The sequence below is a fragment of the Theropithecus gelada genome, chromosome 16 (genome assembly GCF_003255815.1).
Source record: "Theropithecus gelada isolate Dixy chromosome 16, Tgel_1.0, whole genome shotgun sequence".
NCBI classification, from domain to species: Eukaryota; Metazoa; Chordata; class Mammalia; order Primates; family Cercopithecidae; genus Theropithecus; species Theropithecus gelada.
In genome coordinates this window covers 36,238,182-36,259,326 of record NC_037684.1, presented here as the reverse complement: position 1 = coordinate 36,259,326, position 21,145 = coordinate 36,238,182, and the positions used below count along the sequence as shown (strand labels likewise).

At 41.8% G+C, this 21,145-nt stretch overlaps 1 protein-coding gene across 6 annotated transcripts in view; it reads right to left on the bottom strand.

Moving 5' to 3' along the window:
- The window catches only part of TLK2 (tousled like kinase 2), a 162,313-nt gene that overhangs the window by 106,292 nt on the left and 34,876 nt on the right, over positions 1-21,145 (bottom strand). For 2 of the 6 annotated variants that reach the window (XM_025362100.1, XM_025362101.1), the window contains exon 3: positions 3,091-3,236. The exons of the other annotated variants lie outside the window; for them this stretch is intronic. The gene's annotated coding sequence lies outside the window, so the exon portion shown is untranslated. The remainder of the gene's footprint in view (positions 1-3,090; positions 3,237-21,145) is intronic. 6 annotated transcript variants of the gene reach the window in all.

Sequence of the window (21,145 nt, the reverse complement as noted above, 5' to 3'; positions counted from 1 at the left end):
TAGTGAGACCCTGTCTCCACAAAAAATTTAAAAATTAGCTAGCGTGGTGGTGTGCACCTGTAGTCCCAGCTGCTCTGGAGGCTGAGATGGGAGGATCTCAGCTTGAACCTAGGAGGCAGAGACCACAATGAGCTGAGATCGCACCACTGCATTCCAGTCTGAGTGACAGGGAGAGACTCTGTCTCAAAATAAAAGGTTGTGTACTTTGTGACTCCATTTATGTATACTATATTCTTGAAACAATGAAATTATACAGGAAAATAGGTTTGTAGTTGTCAAGGATTAAGGTTTCAAAGGAGAGTGGGTAGGTGTGGCTACAAAGGTATAGCAGGAAAGAGCCTTGTGATGAAGTAGTTCTGCATCTTGACCGCAGTTTTACAACAAGCTACACATGTGATAAAATTGCCTAGAAGTGTAATACACACACACACACACAAATGATTCATGTATAACTTCAAATCTGAATTAGTCCTATGGATTGTATCAATGTCAATGTTTTGGTTTTAATAATGTACTAGAATTCTACAGGAGGAGAGATGCAGGGTGCATGAACAGAACCTTCCTATACATTTTGTACAACTCCCTGCCAATCTCTAATTAATTACTCTGAAATAAAAAGATTTTTCTGAAGTGTTTGGGTTTTTATGTATTACTTATTACTGTAAAGTAATATTATATATTATGTATTACTGTAAAGTAATAATAAAAAAATAATAAACACTTAGGTAGCATTTGCTAGGGCCAGGTATATCAGGACATTTAATCCTCATAACAATCTGTTATGAGCTGAACTATGTCCTCCCAAAATTCCTATGTTGAAGCCCTAATCTCCAGTACTTTAGTGTATTTGGAGATAGAAGCGTAAATCCAATAAAACTGGTATTCTTATGAGAGGAGATCAGGACAAAGAGTGAGACAAAGCAAGTGAGCACGCACAGACATGTATGCACACAGAGGGACTACAATATGAGGCCACAGGAAGGAGGCAGACATCTGCAAGCCAAGGAGAAAGGCCACAGAAGAAACCAAACCTGCTGACACCTTGCTATTGCACTTCTAGCCTCCAGAACTATAAGAAAATAAATTTCTGTTGTTTAAGCCACACACTCTGTGGTATCTGTTATGGCTGCCCTACCTTGTGAGGTAGCTGCTCTTATTACTCACTTACAGATGAGGAAAGCGTAAGAGAAGATCAATAAACTCATTCAAGGTCACACAGCCATTAGGAAGCAAAGTCAAGATCTGAACCAAGGCTATCTGGTTCAGAAAAAGTACTCCTCACCATTAAGCCATACTTAGTCTATAGGTGCTGTTACGACAGAATGCCTGAGACTGGGTAATTTTTTTTGGAGACAGGGTCTCGTTCTGTCACCCAGGCTGGAATGCAGTATTCCAATCCTGGCTCGCTGCAGTCTTGATCTCTGGGCTCAGGCAATCCTCTGGCCTCAGCCTCCCAAGTAGCTGGGATTACAGGCATGCGCCACCACGTCTGGCTAATTTTTGTGTTTTTGTAGAGAGGGGGTTTCACCACTTTGCCCAGGCTGGTCTCGAACTCAGGCTCAAGCACTACGCTCGCCTCCACTTCCCAAAGTGCTGGGATTATAGGCATGAGCCACTGCACCCAGCAGACTGGGTAATTTATGAAAAACAGAAATTTAATTTCTCACAGTTCTGGAGGCTGGGAAGTACAATGTCAAGGCACCAGCAGGTTAGGTGTCTGGTGAGGGTCCAGGCTCTGCTTCCAAGATGGTGCCTTGAACACTGTGTCCTCCAGAGGGAAGGAATTCCTTCATCCTCACAAAGTAGAAGGCAGAAGGGCAAGAGGGAATGGATACTGTCCTCACATGGCAAGGTGTAAAAACAGACAAGGTTACGCCATTAAGCCTTTAAAAGGATACCTAGTCCCATTCATGAGAGGAGAAGCTGTCTTTACCTAATCACCTCTTAATACACTGGCAACACCTGAATTTTGGAGGGGACACATTCAAACCACAGCACTGACTCTAGACATATTAATGAGTTTTTAAACACTGAACATGTCTGACATTCCTAGGATAAACTACTTGAAACAAAACAAAGGAATAATCTGCTGTGGCCATTTGCTAGCATTTTTATTTGAATTTAAACATCTATACATTCATAAATGAGATTAGGTTATACTTCTACTTTTTCATGTTTGTCATTTTGCTGTCAGTTGTTCACTTCTATCTTATTATTCAACATGAGAAATATCTGCTTCTTAAAAGGTTAGGAGACACCAGGAGTGGTGGCTCACATCTATAATCTCAACAATTTGGGAGGCTGAGGAGGGAAGATTACTTGACCCCAAGGGTTCCAGACCATCTTGGGCAGCACAGCAAGATCCCATCTCTACAAAAAATTAGAAAATTACCTGGGTGTGGTGGCCCATGACTGTGGTCCCAGCTACTTGGGAGGGCTGAGGTAGGGGAACTGCCTAAGCCCAGGAGGTCGAGGCTGCAGTGAACCATGTTTGTACCACTGCACTCTAGCCTGGGTGACAGAGCAAGATCCTGTCTCAAAAAATAAATAAATAAATAAATAAAATAAAAGGAGAAATCACCAATACCTACAGAGTGGACTTTTGCCCCCTTAAGGCAGTATGGGGGAGAGGAGGAAGTAGTTTTACAATCACCTCAATTTTTTTCTTGGTTACAGGAGTCTATTCTGGTTTTGGTTTTTTTGTTGTTGTTGCTGAGATGGAGTCTCACTCTATTATTGCCCAGGCTGGAGTACAGTGGTGCGATCTTGGCTCACTGCAACCTCCACCTTCCAGGTTCAAGCGATTCTTGTGCCTCAGCACAAATTTTTGTATTTTTAGTAAAGACAGGGTTTTTACCATGTTGCCCAGGCTGGTCTCAAGCTCCTGACTTAGCTGGATCCGCCTGCCCTCGGCCTTCCAAAGTGCTGCGATTACAGGCATGAGCCACCGCGCCCAGCCCCTGTTCTGATTTTTATGTCTTATTTCGTCAGTACTAATTCCTAGTGTCTTTGAAATTATTTATTCATTGAGACTTTCATATAACTAACAACATTCACTTCCAGTATTTTCTTTTTGTAAGTCCTCAGTACCTTTTGTTATATCCGATGTACTCTCCTTCATTTTGCCTTTTGTTTCCTAATTTTCCAACTCTTGATTATTTCCCATTCTTCTGTTTTGCAATGTATTTATTTCTTCTTGTATATTTATTGTTTTTTCCTCCTCTTTTCTAGATCTCCTAAAACCATAAATTGAATGGTAAATTCATACTCTGGTACATTAAATGCTTCTTTGTCCACATTATTTAAGTTTAACTATGTGGCATTTTATCTTATTTTCTTAGTAAAATAATCTGTTACTTGTCATTTTGCTATATAATAGCTATCTGGGAGAATGCTTACTAATATCCATGTCACTTGGGAGGGAAAATTATCCTTTAAAAGAGCCACCCACAGACTCAAAAAAAAAAAAAGAAAAAAAACTAGCAAATTTTTTAAATTAACTAGTCTGATATGTTAAATCAAAACTAATTTTGATAAGATCTCTCCATAAAAGCTCTACTGTTTATGACAACATTTAAACTGCCTCCCCCGTCTCCTTCTGATAATTTTCTAAGTAAAAAAAATCAAATAGACAGTTTAGAAGACGAACAAGAGTCAAGTTTCTTGTTTTCACAAGAGTACAGTTTGCAAAAATAAAGTAAAACATGTTTCTAATATACTTAAAATGTACTTTTTTTTCGGAGGGGATCTTAAAAAATACTTTAGTTATAAGCCTAGAGAAAATTCTGTGGGTAAATTATAAATCTATGAACACTGAGGTTAAGATGCAAATGTTGACACCAGTCCTTCAGCACCACGAAGGAGGCTCGTATAAACTAAGAAAAACTTGTAGAATAGAGGCCAAAGGTTAATCTTTCACTCCTGTAAAAGTTTAAATGTCAACATTTGCTGAGTTTCTAAAGTTTTCATTTCCTCCTTAGACCAAATTGGCAGCTTTCAACTGAGAACATAAGACAAAAGTTAAGCCTGCCTAGGTATGAAGAAGCACAGCTGCCAACAAAGTCAAACTGCCCCATACTCCAGTAAAGAAGATAATGCCATTTGAAAAACCAAGCGTCTCTATGCCTTTTATTTTAGTCATTAGTAGTACTACCTTTTCACATCATACCAGAGTCAAAATAACAATCAAAATAGTCTGACTCCCAGAGACCTTACAACATTCCTAGAAGTGAAACAGATGTGAAATCTGTTAGGTTGTTTTCTTACTTGATGTGTATAAACAGAAGAGTTCTAGGTCAAGTGAAAAAAGTTTAACTTTTTTTTTTTTTTTTGGAGACGGAGTTTCACTCTTTTTGCCCAGGCTGGAGTGCAATGGCACGATCTTGGCTCACCACAACCTCCACCTCCCGGATTCAAGAGATTCTCCTGCCTCAGCCTCCTGAGTAGCTGGGATTACAGGCATGCGCCACCATGCCTGGCTAATTTTGTATTTTTTAGTAGAGACAGGGTTTCTCCATGTTGGCTGGGCTGGTCTTGAACTCCTGACCTCAGGTGATCTGCCCGCCTTGGCCTCCCAAAGTGCTGGGATTACAGGCATGAGCCACCGCGCCCGGCGTTGTTTTTTTTTTTTTTTTGAGACGGAATCTTACTCTGTCACCCAGGTTGGAGTGCGGTGGCATGATCTCGGCTCACTGCATCCTCCGCCTCCTGGGTTTAAGCAATTCTCCTGCCTCAACCTCCCGAGTAGCTGGGACTACAGGTGCGCACCACCACATCCAGCTAATTTTTTTATATTTTTAGTAGAGATGGTGTTTCACCATATTGGCCAGGCTGGTCTCGAACTCCTGACCTCATGATCCGTCCGTCTTGGCCTCCCAAAGTGCAGGGATTACAGGCATGAGCCACCGTGCCTGGTCAAAAGTTTAACTTTAATCATAAAAATGAGAATCACAGATGCTCAATCAATTCCCAGATTGCAGTTTACAGATCTAGAACCCACTGAATGAAGAGAAGGTCAAGTTTCCATGAGGATGACACTACTACACAGACAAAAATTTCTATGATACCATTAATTTTTCTCCTAGACATCCACAAAAGGACCTATGGCCTCTTATCAGGATGGCTATGTATCGGGGAAAAGGATTATCAACTAGACACTGGCTCTGAACTAGCACTAATTCCAGAAGACCCAACTGTCACTGTGGTCCACCAGTCAGAAGAGGATTTAGTGGAGGGCAGGTGATCAGTGGAGTTTTAGCTCAGGTTCACCTTTCAGTGGGTCCCTGAACCCATGCTGTGGTTATTTCGTGTTTCGGAGTGCATGATTAAAACAGACAACAACTGGCAAAATCCCCACGTTACTTTCAATCTGGCAGAGAGCACTATACCCCTTTAACTCACAAAAATCATCTTCAACAAAACCCCATCTCAAGAAAAAATTTTTAAAAGAACAAAAGAAACCTGACTTATTTTAAAACTGCCGCTGGGCAGTGGCTTATGTCTGTAATCCTAGCACTCTGGGAGGCTGAGGCAGGAGGATGGCTTGAGGACAGGAGTTTGAGACCATCGTGGTCAACACAGCAACACCTCATCTCTATTGAAAAATAAAAATAAGGCCGGGCGCGGTGGCTCAAGCCTGTAATCCCAGCACTTTGGGAAGCCGAGACAGGCGGATCACTAGGTCAGGAGATCGAGACCATCCTGGCTAACACGGTGAAACCCCGTCTCTACTAAAAAATACAAAAAACTAGCCGGGCGAGGTGGCGGACGCCTGTAGTCCCAGCTACTCGGGAGGCTGAGGCAGGAGAATGGCGTAAACCCGGGAGGCGGAGCTTGCAGTGAGCTGAGATCCGGCCACTGCACTCCAGCCTGGGCGACAGAGCGAGACTCCGTCTCAAAAAAAATAAAAAAAAATAAAAATAAAAATAAAATAAAATAAATAAAAATTAATTAATCAATTAAAAAGCCAGGCGAGGTGGCTCACACCTGTAATCCCAGGATTTTGGGAGGCTGAAGTAGGAGGACTGCTTGAGGCCAGGAGTTTGAGACCAACCTGGGCAACATCACAAAACCCCACCTTTATCAAAAATAAAGAAATTAGCCAGGCATGATGGTGCACATCTGTAGTCCCAGCAACTCAGGAGGTAGAGGTGGGAGGATGGCTTGAGCCTGGGGAGGCTGAGGTTGCGGGGAGCTGAGGTTGTACCACTGCACTCTGGCCTGGGGGACAGAGCCAGAACCTGTCTCCAAAAAAAAAAAAAAAAAAGAGTAGCAAACATGTTTGGGTGGTAGAGATATAATAATGAGGTCAATTTTTTACTTCCATTTAACTTTGACCAAAAATACTGTGATTTTAAATGAATGATTCTGTGTAGTAGTAAATGAACAAAAATATCATCATATACCATCAAGACAAAGTTCTTTCAGACAGTCTTGCTTTGTCGCCCAGGCTGGAGTGCAATGGCACGATCTTGGCTCTCTGCAACCTCTGCCTCCCTGTTTCAAGCGATTCTCCTGCCTCAGCCCCCTGAGTAGCTGGGATTACAGGTGGGCGCCACTACGCCCAGCTAATTTTTGTATGTTTGGTACAGACAGGGTTTCACCATGTTGGCCAGGCTGGTCTCAAACTCCTGACCTCAAGTGATCTACCTGCCTCAGCCTCCCTAACTGCTGGGATTACAGGTGTGACTCACTGCGCCCGGCCAAAAAAAAAGCCCCCACTTTTAATAAGTGACAAAACACTGTAAATAAATGTGTTTACAGGATGATTCTTTAAAGAATAATGATCTAAACTAGGTCTGTATGTATCAACATCTATCTGGTAGATCCCAAAATCATCTGCTGAGTGGAAAATGAGCTATTACAGTTCTCATTATTATAAAACTATGCAAACATTCCTTATATAACTGAAAATTAATCATTAAAGAAAAAACAAATCCTAAGAGAAAACAGTATGCTTCCAATACACATAGAAGCACTAGCCATATGCAACTACTATATATTTCATTATGGGGCCTATAATCTATGTTTTTAGCTTTCTCCTTAGGCTAAAAATTTCTCTTTTATCAGTTAAAATACTACAAATTCAGTATTCAAATTACAGACAGAAACTAGAAGCTCTGTACAAAATCCTGTAGCACATTCACAGTAAAGAAAACAAAGAAATAGAAAAATGAGAACAAAAATATAAAAATCAACATAATCTAGATTTAAAATACCCAAGAGGTATGTAACCTTGAAGAAAATTCAGTGACAAGTTTAGGTTTGTGGCTTTTTCTGTTGTGAAGAGACTATTACTTCACATATGAGGAAAAAAAAGAAAAAAAAAAAATCCGACTGCCATCTCCAGTAGAAACTGTGTAACAAAATTCCTCCTGGAACTGGTATAGTAAGACGCAGGAGTCAACATTCCAGTTCTGGCTCTTGACTGTGGCAGACATCACTAAAACGGCCTTCCTTCAAGGCCCAGAAGTTAAGATAGTAACTTTAAGTTTGTATAACCAATGACTACCTCCTACATACACACACATCCTAGCACTGGTTCCAGGTTCTACCTATCTGTCTGGAGAAGACAGTTGGAAGAGTTTTCCACTAAGGCATGGCAATCTCATCTGTGACCTGCCAATTTCAAAAATTACACTACTAACCTATAATCAAATGATGGCAGTACATTTGGTATAACCCACACACAGACTCTCAGCCAGATAACTGTTACCTATGACTCTAAAGTACATATTTCCAAGGCACAGGCTCGTGGCTCCGAGTTAAACTAACTTGCAATTTAAATAGACACAGACTTGGATTAAAGCGTATTGGCTGGGTCCAGAGGCTCACACCTGTAATCCCAGCACTGTGGGAGGTCGAGGCAGGAGGATCACTTGAGCCCAGGAGTTTGAGACCAGCCTGAGCAACATGGCAAAACCCCATTTCCAGAAAAAATAATAATAATAATTAGCCAGGCAAGATGGCGTGCACCTGTAGTCCCAGCTACTAAGGAGGCTGAGGTAGGTAGATCGATTGAGCCCAAGAGATAGAGGTTGCACTGAGCCTTGATCGCGCCACTGCACTCCAGCCTGGAATTGGTATAATAATAAGATGCAGGAGTCAACATCCCACCCAACATTCTGGGTGACATAGCAAGACTGTGTCTCAAAAAAACATTGAAAACAAAGTGTAGTAAAAGCATTTTTAAAATGGTGTCTCAAAAATAAATAAATAAATAAATAAATAAATAAATAAATAAATAGAAAAAAAACTGGTGTCTTGAGCCGCACATGGTGGCTCACGCCTGTAATCCCAACACTTTGGGAGGCTAAGGTGGGAGGACCACTTGAGGCCAGGACTTCAAGACAGCTTGAGCAACGTGGTAAGACCCGGTCTCTACCAAAAAAAAAAAACAAAAAAAAAAAAGAAAGAAAGAAAGAAAAAGCTGGGTATGGTAGTGCATGACTGTAGTCTTCACTTCTTGGAAGGCTGAGTTGTGAGGATCACTTAAGTCCAGGAGTTTGAGGCGACAGTGAGCTATGATCGCACCACTGCACTTCAGTCTGGGCAACAGAGCAAGATCCTGCCTCTAAAACAAAATTTTAAACTAAGAAATAAAACTGGCACTTTGACATATCAGCTGTGAGGTGTACCACAAGAAATCCTGACAGTGTTTTTTCTTGTGAGTGACATACTTTTAAAATAAAATCACGGCCAGGTAGAGTGGCTCACACCTGTAATTCCAACACTTGGGGAGGCTGAGTCAAGTGGATCACTTTAGGTCAGGAGCTCAAGACCTGGGCAACAGAGCAAAATCCCGTCTCTAGTAAGACTTCCAAAATTAGCCAGGCATGATGGCGCACACCTGTAGTCCCAGCTATTTGGGTGGCTAAGGAAGGAGAATCACTTGAACCTGCGAGGCGGAGGTTGCAGTAAGCCAAGATCACGCCACTATACTCCAGCCTGGGCGACAGAGTGAGACTCAGTCTCAAAATAATAAATAAATAAATATAAACATAAAAATACAATAGATTCAAAATTAGCACTATAATTTTTTTTTTTTTTTCAGGTAAGGTCTCACGCTTCGCCCAGGCTCAGTGCAGTGGTGCGATCACAGCTCGCTGGCAGCCTCAACCTCCCAGGCTCAAGCAATCCTCCCACCTCAGCCCCCTGAGTAACTGAGACTACAGGTTCATGCCGCCATGTCCAGTTTTTTTTTTAATTTAATTTTTTTGTGGAGGTGGGGTCCTAGGCTGGTCTCAAACTCCTGGGCTCAAGAGATCCACCCACCTCGGCCTCCCAAAGTGCAGAGATTATAGGCATGAGCCACCATGCCCTGCCTAAAAAATTAATCTCATTTACTTGCACTTCCTCTTGACTAGGAACGCATGGGATGGTCCAAGGGTATGACTAACAGAGAACAGCTAGTCCTGATAGTTTAAAGTCAAATAGGTATGGGACTAAACCTCTGAACCACTGTATAAAACTGGGCAAATCACTGAAGTTATATTAGCTCTTCTTGAAATCTGTGGATTTCAAAAAGAAAAACCACCTACCTTATGGATGTTTCAAGGATTAAATAGTACTATATGTTAGGGATGAGGGTAATACAGTGCCTGAAATACAGTTGGTACTCAATGAAGATTATTAGTTACTTCTTTTCCCCTGTATGGGAGTCCTGCATGGACCATCCTTAACATGAAATTTTAACCAACTGACCAGTTTCAATCACCCTGCGAACTACCAAGCATGTACTACGACAAAATAACTTGCCACCCATAGGGGCCAAATTATTCAACAAGTCACAATATTTAAGATATAACTGGCCGGGCACGCTGGCTCACGCCTGTAATCCCAGCACTATGGGAGGCCGAGGAGGGCAGATCACCTGAGGTCAGGAGTTCAAGACCAGCCTGACCAACATGGAGAAACCCCGTCTCTACTAAAAATACAAAAAAAAAAAAAAATTAGCCAGGGTGGTGGTGCATGCCTGTTATCCCAGCTACTCAGGAGGCTGAGGCAGGAGAATCGCTCGAACCCGGGAAGTGGAGGTTGTGGTGAGCTGAGATCATGCCACTGCACTCCAGCCTAGGCAACAAGAGCAAAACACCGTCTGAAAAAAAAAAAATTAGATAGATAAAATATATAACCAGGTCAGGTGCGGTGGCTCATGCCTGTAATGCCAGCACTTTGGGAGGCTGAGGTGGGTGGATCACATAAGACCAGGAGTTTAAGAGCAGCCTGGCCAACATGTCGAAACCCCATCTCTACTAAAAACACAAAAGTCAGCTGGACATCGTGGCACATGCCCATAATCCCAGCTACTAGGGTGGCTGAGGCATGAGAATCACCTGAACCCGGGAGGCAGAGGTTGCAGTGAGGTGAGATCGTGCAACAGCACTCTAGCCTAAGTGACACAGTGAGACCCCGTCTCAAAAAAAAAAAAGATAAAACTAAAAAGTAAAAGCTTTGAACCACTCATGTAGATAAAAAATGTTAAGCCAAAGCCGGAAACTGAGGCCCTAAATTTATTTCTCCCTTCAATTTCCATTAGATTATAAATTCTATGAGGGCACGGGTCAATGTTTTTATTCACTACTATATCCCTAACACAGTATCTACTACATAGATGTTTATAATGACATGCTTATGAACAAATTAATGTTCTTTAATCCTTTGCACCTGAATGCCTTCATCTATGAAAGAACACAAAATAATTTCTTCTGTTCTTGGGGAATGTTTTAACATTGCACATTATTTGATGGTATTATAAACGATTTGCTTTTTTTGTTTGTTTTTATTTCAACTGCCAATTGTTCATTGCTAGTATGAGAAATACAACTAGATCTTGCAAATTGACTTGTAGTCTAGCTAAACTTAAATTCTAGTAGCTTTTTTATAGCTTACTTAGGGTTTTCTATGTGCACAATCATGACATCTAAAGAATAAATAGTTTTACTTCGTAATCTGTAAGATTATTCCTTTTACTTGCCTTATTTCATTGGCTAGGACCTTTGGCACATGTTTAATAGAGGTTGTGAAAACAATTATCATTGACTTGTTTGGAGTATTATATAGAAAGCATTCACTCTTTCATCCTAACTATGATGTTACTTACACATTTTTCATAAATGCCTTTCATCAGATTAAAGAAGTTCCCTTCTATTCCTTAGTTAGCTGAGAGCTTTTATCACAAATATCATTGAAGTCTGTCAAATGCTTTTTAGGTAACTATTACAAAACCACTTAGCTTTTCTCCTTTATTCTATTAATATGGTGAATTACAATGACTTCTAATGCTAAATCAACTTTGCAACTGGGATAATCCAATTAGTTGTGTTTTTATCCACTGCTAGATTCAATTTTCTAATATCTTGTTAATCGTTTCTGCATATATATTGAGGGATACTGAGCTACAGTTTTCTTTTTTCCTAATGTCTTGGACTGGTTTGGTATCAAGGTAATGCTGGCCTCAAAAATGTCTTGTAAAATTTGAAAAAAAAAAAAAAGAAAAAAAATTGTATTATTTTTTCCTTAAACATTTGATAGAATTTACCAATAAAGCCATGTAGGTCTGGATTCTTCTTTTTAGAAAGACTTTGATGGTTTGTTTGTGACAGTGATTGAGCCACTGCATTCCAGCCTCAACCTCCTGGGTTCAGGCAATCCTCCCACCTCAGTCTCTCAAGCAGCTGGGACCACAGGCGTGCACCACCACACCTGGCTAATTTTTATTTATTTATATTTTTTGTACAGATGAGTCTTGCTATTTGCCCAGGCTGGTCTCAAACTCCTGGGCTCAAGTGATCCTCCTACCTTGGCCTCCCAAAGTGCTGGGACCACAGCCATGAGTTACCGTGCCTGGCCTTGTGGGAAGACTTTTAATCCAATTTCTGTAATAAATATGGGGTTATTCAGATTCGCATTATTCTTTTTTCTTTTCTTTTTCCTCCAGTATTTTTGTGTTTCAGTATTTTTGTATTTTGCTATATTACCCAGGCTGGTCTCAGACTCCCAGACTCAAGTCCACCTTGCCCAACCAGAGTGCTGGGATTACAGGAGTGAGCCACCTGGCCTTGTTTTCTATCTCATTTACTTTAGCTCTCATATTATTTCTCTTCTATTTAGATTTCTCTTTCTATTACGGCAGAATGTTAGGTCACTGATTTTAGACCTTTCTTTTAAAGCTGAAGTTTCCTTCTAAAGCACTGTATTAGCTGTATCCCACAAATTTTGATATACTGTGTTTTCATTTTCATTTAGTTACAAATATTTTCTAGTATCCCACAAATTTTGATATATTGTTTTCATTTTCATTTAGTTATGAATATTTTCTAATATCTTTTGCGAATTCTTTGACCCAAAGGTTATTTTGAAGTATGTTATTTCACTTTCAAATATTTGGAGATTTTCCAGATATCTTTTTCATTTCTAGTTTAATTCCATTGTACTCAGAGTAGACATTACATTTCAATCCTTTTAAATTTGTTGAAATGTGTTTTGCAGCCCAGCATATGGTCTATTTTGGTAAATGTTCCATGTGCACTTCAAAAGAATGTGGGCAGAGTGTTCTATAAATGTCAATTAAGTATAGTCCATTGAGAGTATTGTCCAAATCTTCTATAACCTTACTGATTTTGTGCCTGCTTGTTCTATCAGTTATTGAGGGAGATGTTATAATTTCCAAATGTAATTGTGGATTTGTCTATTTCTCCTTTCAACTGTCAGTTTTTGCTTCCACTCTGTTACTGGATGCATATACATTTAGGACCGCTGTGTCTTCTCAAAAAATTGATCCTCCTTTCTTGATGAATTGTGCTTTATTACCCCTAGCAATATTTTTCTTGTTCTGAGGTCTCCTTTGTCTAATAAAATCACTCTAGCTTTTTTATACTTAGTGTTTATACTTGGCTTTTTTATACTTAGTGATACTGTTTATACAGTATCTTTTTCCATTCTTTTAAATATAAAGATATAATTATCCAGATGTGGTGGTACACACTTATAGTCTTCCCTATTTGGGAGGCTGAGGCGGGAGGATCACTTGAGCCCAGGAGTTTAAGGCTACAGTAAACTATGATCATAACTGCAAAGAGCCACTGCACTCCAGCTTGGGCAACATAGGGAGACCCTCACCTCTTTGAAAAATAAAATCACAATAACAAAGGCCCGATCTAGGAAATTCATTGTAATAAAAGGTTTGCTGGTAAAAGCAGGATCCCATTATAGCAAATGGCACTCTAAAAAGTTCTGTAAGAAAGGCCCATAATAAGAATTTTGTTCTAATCTTTTATTTTAGAAATAAAGAAAACTTTGGAGAACTTGGTAAAATAAATTTTTCACAAGAAATAATTCTTTTTTTTTTAGACAGAGTCTTGCTCTGTCACCCAGGCTGGAATGCAGTTGCACGGTCTTAGCTCACTGCAACCTCTGCCTCCCAGGTTCAAGCAATTCTCGTGCCTCAGCCTCCCGAGTAGCTGGGATTACAGGCACATGCCACCATGCCCGGCTAATTTTTTGTATTTTTAGTAGAGACAGGGTTTTACCATGTTGCCCAGGCTGGTCTCAAACTCCTAGCTCAGGCAATCCGCCCACCTCGGCCTCACAAAGTGCTAGGATTACAGGCGTGAGCCACCTTGCCTGGCCAACAAATAATTCTATACAACAAATGGCTCCTTCAGTTCTCATCCAGAGTATGTAACAATTTTATCTTTGTTTTCCTTACTGAGTACTATCAGTAGGTAAAAAATAGGCTGGCACAGTGCCTAACACCTGTAATCCCAACGCTCTGGGAAGCTGAGGCGGGCGAATCACTTGAACCAAGGAGTTCAAGACCAGGCTGGGCAACATGGCAAAACACCGTCTTTTTTTTTTTTTGTAAGATGGAGTCTTACTCTGTCACCCAGCCTGGAGTGTAGCAACTCAATCTCAGCTCACTGCAACCTCCACCTCCTGGGTTCAAGCGATTCCTCTATCTCAGCCTCCCGAGTAGCTGGGACAAGTGCACGCCAACAAGCCTGGCTAATTTTTGTGTTATTAGTAGACACAGCGTTTTACCATGGTCGCCAGGCTGGTCTCCAACTCCTGACCTTGGGTGATCCACCCGCCTCAGCCTCCCAAAGTGCTGGGATTACAGGCATGAGTCATCACGCCCGGCCAACCTCGTCTTTACGAAAAATACAAAAATTAGCTGGGGATAGTGGCGCATGCCTGCGGTCCCAGCTACTCAGGGAGGCTGAGGTGGGAGGGTCTCTTGAGCCCCTGGAGGTTGAGGCTGCAGAGAGCCATGACTGCGCCACTGCACTCCAACCTGGGTCACAGAGAGAGAACATGTCTCAAACAAACAAATAAACCAAAGAAAATAGCTGATCAAGAGTTGAGACCTTTTAACTTTTGCTCCAGTATCAAGCAAGACATACAGGTCCTACCTCACTTTTCCCCACATAAAATATTCTAATCATCTCTAGAAAAATCCTCTTCTAAAATCAGCTACCAAATAATAATACAGTATTCAAAAAGACAGGGCTTGGCTGGGCCCAGTGGCTCACGCCAACACTTTGGGAGGCCAAGGCGGGTGGAGAACTTGAGGTCAGGAGTTCGAGATCAAAATGGCGAAACCTCTATTAAAAATACAAAAAATTAGCTGGGTATGGTGGTGCACACCTGTAATTACAGCTACTCGGGAGGCTGAGAAAGGAGAATTGCTTGAACCCAGGAGGAAGAGGTTGCAGTGACCTGAGATTGTGCCATTGTACTCCAGCCTGGGCGACAGAGGAAGACTGTCTCAAAAAAAAAAAAAAAAAGGGCTTTATACGACACTATCAACTATATTTAAGTTACCTAAATCTTTTAACTTTCTAATTCATTACATGGTGCTACTGTTTTCTCTCCAGGACCTAAAAAACTAGGAATTTTAACTTTTGATAATATGTATATTACAAATTAATTCCAATATCACAAAACCTGAAAGCCCTAAGGAATCTGTTATAGTGAACGAAATTTTACTTGCACTAGTACTTGCAGAATTTAATGTGAACCCTCATTTAAACCTATTTTACCACACAGAATTCAAAAGAAATATGGACATTATCAGGTATAAAGGTTTGTTCTTCATATCTTCAGTAAGTCCAAGAGATAATAATGAGGATCTCTGAATTATTTTTCACTGACACAGTCTAGTTAAAATGTCAGATTTGGCTGGGCACAGTGGCTCACACCTGTAATCCTAGCACTTTGGGAGGCCAAGGTGGGTAGATCACCTGAGGTCAGGAGTTCGAGACTAGCCTGGCCAACATGGTAAAACCCCATATCTACTAAAAATACAAAAGATTAGCTGAGCATGGTGGCACGGGACTGTAAACCCAACTACTCAGGAGGCTGAGGCAGGAGAATCACTTGATCCTTGGAGGTGGAGTTTGCAGTAACCCGAGATCGTGCCACTGCACTCTAGCCCGGGCAACAAGAGCAAAACTCTGTCTCAAAAAAATACAATACCATACCATACCACACCATATCATACCATACCATACCATGCAATACAATACAAATGTCAGATAGACTTGACTTTAGCTCAACTTTTATCAACTCCTAACAGATGAAAGGATTTCAACTGCCTGTAGTAAAACTTACCACAAACTGTCTAAAGGTCTGATTAATAAAATTGGAGAAATAAAGTACTGCTTAATAAATTCAGTCTAATAATGGGGGGAAAAGCCTTTTAAAACATGGTCTCAAGAGTGCAAGGAATAACAGTAAAAGGTTGGGAATTAGATTTATTCCAGTCTCTTCCACAATGACTCTCCACACAACATCTCTAATAATTATGTACATAGCTTCTGCTCAAATACTTCCTGTAAGAGAAAAATACTGTGTAGAGAAAAACAAAGCAGCATGCTTAATTCAGGTCAACTAACTACAAGACAGTGGTTTCTTTAACCTACTTTGAGTCACAGAATATTTTTTTTTTCTAAGACAGGGTCTCACTCTAGTACCCAAGTTGAAGTGTAGAAGTGCAAATACAACTCACTCTAGCCTTGACCTCAACCTCGAAGGCTCAGGTGATCCTCCCCCTTCAGCCTCCTGGATATAGGCACATGCCACCATGCCGGCTGATTGCTTGTATTTTTTGTAGAGATGGGGTTTCAGCACTTTGCCCAGGCTGGTCTCAAACTCCTGGGCTCAATGGTCCTCCTGCCTCGGCTGCCCAAAGTGCTGGGATTATAGGCATGAGCCACTGTGCCCAGCCAAACAACTTTTTAAGAATGTAATAAAACCATGGACTCTTTCTAAAGACAAATATACATCCATATATATATACACACACACAAATACTTACACATCATTTTACAGAGTTCAAGGACCCTGATGCCTGTCCACCCCTTGCCATATTTGACTATGGGAGACAAATTCCTCCTCTCCATGGAGAAGAATGTGGCTATATCTACTAATATCACAAATGCATATAACCTTGGAAAAAGCAATTCCACTTCTAGGGATTTATCCTGTAAACATAACTGAATGTGTGTTAAATGACATTATGTACAAGATTATTCACTATAGCACTATTTATATCAACAAAACACTGCTGTCCAGCTAAGTGTCCATCAACAGGAAACGGTTCAGACATACAATGAAATACAAAGCAGCCTTGAAAAAAAGAACAAAGAAGCTCTATATGTATGAATGTAAAACAATTCCTGGAATATCTTAAGCACGAGAAGCAAAATGCACAATAGTTTATATAATATAGTTGCATTTTTTAAAAATGGAAGGGTTGAATATGCATACGTATTTGCAGACATAGCTCTCAAATATAAGAAACTTAGTAACAGTTGTCTCTAGGAAGGAAATCAGGTGGATAAGGGAGAAATGTAGAAGAGCTGTTTCACTGTATATCTGTGAAAGATTCTGAATTTTGTACTATATATTAACTAGTAAAAAATTTTAATTTTTCGGCCAGGCACGATGGCTCACACCTGTAATCACAGCACTTTGAGAGGCAGAGGTGGGTGGATTGCCTGAGCTCAGGAGTTCGAGACCAAAGCCTGGACAACATGGTGAAACCCTGTCTCTACTAAAATACAAAAAAAAATTAGCTGGGCATGGCGGCATGCGCCGGTAATCCCAGCTACTCGGGAGGCTGAGACACGAGAATCACTTGAACCTGGGAGGAAGAGGTTGCAGTAAGCCGAGATCATGACATTGCACTCCAGCCTGGGTAACAGAGTAAGACTCCATCTCCAAAATAATAATAATAATAATAATTTTTAAATTTTTTTACCAAATACCTAGACTTCAAGGAAACTACAAGATTAATTCCTTAAAAACAAGCCTCGGCCAGGCATGGTGGCTCACGCATGTAATCCCATCACTTTGGGAGGCTGAGGTGGGAGGATCACTTGAGCCTGGGAGGCAGAGGTTGCAGTGAACCAAGACTGAGCCACCGCACTCCAGCCTGGGTGCAAGAGTGAGAGGCTATCTTTTATTAAAAAAAAAAAAAAAAGCCGGGCGCGGTGGCTCAAGCCTGTAATCCCAGCACTTTGGGAGGCCGAGACGGGCGGATCACAAGGTCAGGAGATCGAGACCATCCTGGCTAACCCGGTGAAACCCCGTCTCTACTAAAAAATACAAAAAACTAGCCGGGCGAGGTGGCGGGCGCCTGTAGTCCCAGCTACTCTGGAGGCTGAGGCAGGAGAATGGCGTGAACCCGGGAGGCGGAGCTTGCAGTGAGCTGAGATCCGGCCACCGCCCTCCAGCCCGGGGGACAGAGCGAGACCCCGTCTCAAAAAAAAAAAAAAAAAAAAAAAAAAGCCTCTGCCCTGGACTCTAAACTCTTTTGCTAAGCTTCAAATCCAAGCTATCCTGTACTAATCATTCTTTAATTTATTCCTAATAATATTGTATCAAAATTTTTCTGAGGTTTTTTTTTTTTTTTGAGATGCAGTTTCCCTCCCGTTGCCCGGGCTACAGTGCAATGGTGTGATCTTGGCTCACCGCCACCTCATCACGCCTGGCCATGAGGTTGTTTATCTACAGTAATCTTTCCTTTTGCTTTTTTTTTTTTTTTTTTTTTTTGGCAATAGGGTCTTGCTCTGTCACCCAGGCTGTAGTGCAGTGGTGCAATTTTGGCTCGCAGCAACCTCCGCCTCCAGGTTCAAGTGATCCTCCTGCCTCAGCCTCCCAGTAGTTAAGGTTACAAGTGCCCACCACCATGCCCATACAAAAAATTTTGTATTTTTTAGTAGAGACAGGGTTTCACCATGTTGGCCAGGCTGGTCTTAAACTCCTGACCTCCAGTGATTCACCTGCCTTGGTCTCCCAAAGTGCTAGGATGATAGGCACGAGCCACCACACCCAGTCAATCTACAGTAATCTTAATTCTGCTTTCTGACCAATACACAATGAACTAGTTAATTATACTCCCTTATTCTGGGCTCATAATACCTTCCCATCAGCATATCCATCCTCAGCTATGTGCCATAGGCATCTGAGTCCCTGTTTGTCTGATTATAAATGCCTCAAGACTATACAATGCATCTGGGCCAGGCACAGTGGCTCACGCCTGTAATCCCAGCACTTTGGGAGGCCGAGGCAGGTGAATCACTTGAGATGGGTGGATGACCTGAGGAGTTCAAGACCAACCTGGGCAACGTGGTGAAACCCCTTCTCTATCAAAAATATTGGCCAGGTGCAGTGGCTTATGCCTGTAATCCCAACACTTTGAGAGGCCAAGGCAGGCAGATCCCTTGAGGCCAGGAGTTCGAGATCAGCCTGGCCAACAAGGTGAAACCCCATCTCTACTGAAAATACAAAAATCAGCCAGGTACAGTGACGCACACCTGTAGCCCCAGCTACTCAGAAGGCTGAGGCACGAGAATCACCTGAACCTGGGAGGTGGTGGTTGCAGTGCGTCAAGATCATGCCACTGCACTCCAGCCTGGGCAATAGAGCAAGACTCTGTCTCAAACAAACAAACAAACAAATTAGCTTGGGGTGGTGGTGTCTGTTCCTGTAGTCCCCTGTACCGGAAGGCTGAAGTGGGAGGATCACTTAGCCCAGGGGGTCGAGACTGCAGTGAACCGTGATCGTGCCACTGCACTCCAGCCTAGGCAACAAAGACCTTGTGTCAAAAAAAAAAAAAGTAGGCCGGGCGCGGTGGCTCAAGCCTGTAATCCCAGCACTTTGGGAGGCCGAGACGGGCGGATCACGAGGTCAGGAGATCGAGACCATCCTGGCTAACACGGTGAAACCCCGTCTCTATTAAGAAATACAAAAAAAAAAAAAACTAGCCGGGCGAGGTGGCGGGCGCCTGTAGTCCCAGCTACTCGGGAGGCTGAGGCCGGAGAATGGCGTGAACCCGGGAGGCGGAGCTTGCAGTGAGCTGAGATCCGGCCACTGCACTCCAGCCTGGGTGACAGAGCGAGACTTCGTCTCAAAAAAAAAAAAAAAAAAAAAAAAAAGTATACAGTACATCTGACTGATTTTTTAAAATTCCCCTAACAACCTAAATACAGTATAGATGTGTAAAAGTTGGTTGAACTCAACTGCTGCAAAATTTGGACACTAACCTTTTGACACAGGCCGGGCACGGTGGTTCATGCCTGTAATTCCAGTGCTTTGGGAGGCCAAGGCGGGCAGAACACCTGAGGTCAGGAGTTCAAGACCAGCCGGGCCAACATGGTGAAACCCTGTTTCTACTAAAAATACAAAAAACAAGCCAGGTGCGGTGGCTCACACTTGTAATGTCAACACTTTGGGAGGCTGATGCAGGCGGATCACTTGCGGTCAGAAGTTGGAGACCAGCTTGGCCAAGATGGCAAAACCCTACTTAGTCTCCACTAAAATGCAAAAAATAGCCAGGCGTGGTGGCGAGCACCTGTAGTCCCAGCTACTCGGGAGGCTGAGGTATGTGAATTGCTTCAACCAGGGAGGTGGAGGTTGCAATAACCTGAGATCAAGCCATTACACTCCAACCTGGGCAAAGAGTGAGACTCCATCTCAAAAAAAAAAGAAAAAAAAATTTGATAGTTATTATATCTCTTTTCCTTCATCTTAACCAGACATAAGCAGGTAAAATGGCTTTTCAAAAGAAATTAACTGAGATGTGTTTTGTTCTAGCTGGTCAACTGTCAATATAATGGAGACTGGATAAGTTAGTTTGACGCTAGTAACTACTGCTAAATTTGAACATTAAATCTGGCTGAAGTTAATAACAGAAGATATCCTGAATTGGAGGATCCTGAGATCAGCTGTACCTTCAGATGATATTTTAATTCCACAATTAATCCTTAGTAGTCCTTTAGAGTCAGGTAGAACAGGAACTAAGTGATCAACAACACTGGCTGCAGTTTATGTACTAAAAGTCACATATATACGTTTTATAGAAGCAAAGTTATCAGTCATACAGCTCACATCCATTAAAACAGATACCAGCACCTTGTAATCTTTACGCAGGCAACATTACCAGTCCTCAAAGGACTGATTATAATACTATTTGAGGCCATACTCATTTTTTTTTTTTGAGACAGTCTCATTCAGGCACCTAGGCTGGAGTGCAACGGCCATCTTGGCTCACTGCTTCCTCCATTCCCTGAGCTGAAGCGATCCAGTGATAAGCATCATCTTTTATTACGACGACAATAAAATCTTGAGGTTGTGTTCACTTAATCTGGTTGCAGCTGGTCTTTTGGGAGGGAATAAACTAGGGCCATCAATAAAATTCTCTTTGTAGAAAAAATTTTCTTAAATGAAATAAAATCCAACACTCAATTTTAAAATAAAATTCTAGCTGGGCATGGTGGCTCATGCTTGTAATCCCAGCACTTTGGGAGGCTGAGGCAGGTGGATCACTTGAGGTCAAGAGTTCGAGACCAGTCTGGCCAGCATGGTGAAACCCCATCTCTACTAAAAATACAAAAATTAGCCAGGCGTGACGGCACGCACCTGTAGTCCCAGCTACTTGAGAGGCTGAGACAGGAGAATCGCTTGAACCCGCGAGACAGTGGTTACAGTGAGCTGAGATCGTACCCCTGCACTCCAGCCTAGGCAACAGAGTGAGACCCTATCTCAAAAACAAAATAAAATACAGTAAAACTCTAGTACAGCAAATATGGATAGTAAATGTGTGATATTCTAAAAGCAACCTATGGTTTGACTAACATGA